This window comes from Olea europaea, chromosome 5 (assembly GCF_002742605.1).
Source record: "Olea europaea var. sylvestris chromosome 5, O_europaea_v1, whole genome shotgun sequence".
NCBI classification, from domain to species: Eukaryota; Viridiplantae; Streptophyta; class Magnoliopsida; order Lamiales; family Oleaceae; genus Olea; species Olea europaea.
Window position 1 is genome coordinate 15977433 of NC_036241.1, and position 1116 is coordinate 15978548.

A 1116-nucleotide genomic window follows, 5' to 3' on the forward strand; every position below is an offset into this window, starting at 1 on the left:
AGTTCTCGAGGCAATATGTACTAATATATGAAATTTATGAGGTAGATGCATGTTAAAGAGCACTTTCATAAATATTTTTTTTCTTAAATTTGGTGTATATTTGGAGTGGCTTATGATAAAATTAGCAGCTTATGACATCGAAAATTAGAGATTGGTTCTTAGAAGTCCCTATTTGGTTCAACTTAAATTTTTTTTTATTAAAATTGAAGTTAAAATTAGCATTTAATTTTAACCATACATTTTATGAGATCAAAACGTTTAGTATTACTAGTAGTAAGCACGTGCGTTGTACATCTTATGTATCGATGAATGATATATGTACTATTTTTGAATTACTAATATTATTATTTAAAATAATAGAGGTAATTGAAATTGTTAAAGGGAAAATTACAATTGTGTGTGTGTGTGTGTGTAAATTTTTATGAAATTATGTATATGATATGAAAATGTTGAATAAACTAAAATTCAATGATGTGATTACAATAATATTTCTTTGTATACAATTATTTTAGTGATCGAATGTCCCAATTAATATATTAATTGCAACATTTAGCACATTTGTTACCTCATTAATACATTAATGCAACCTTTGTAACCTCAATTAAATAATGATTTAATGGATGTATTATAATATAAATCATGAAGACTAATAAGGGTTTTGTCAATAAAAAATAAAAATTGCTTTGTTAATGAAAAATAAAAACTCAATGGATGAATTATAATGTAAATCATGAAAATTAATAAGTGTTTTGTTGATGAAAAATAAAAAATTGCTTTGTTGATAGAAAATAAAAATTGTTAAAACAAAATACTCAATTGAATGATAAGTCACTAAATTTTCGTTAATTTTATTTTTTAATTTTTTAATAATCGGATGTCAATTTCACTCCTTATATTACTTCCAACCCAAACGATAAACATAAATTAAATATTTCACTACTTATATTAATTCTAAATCAAATAATAAATATTAATTAAATTGATAATAAGGCCGTTGTTGATGAAAATTAAAAATTGTAAAGAAAAAAATCAATTGAATGTTAGTAATTGAATTTTCGTGTGTAATTTCTTTTTTATTCATTGAATGTACTCATTAATATATTAATACAACCTTTA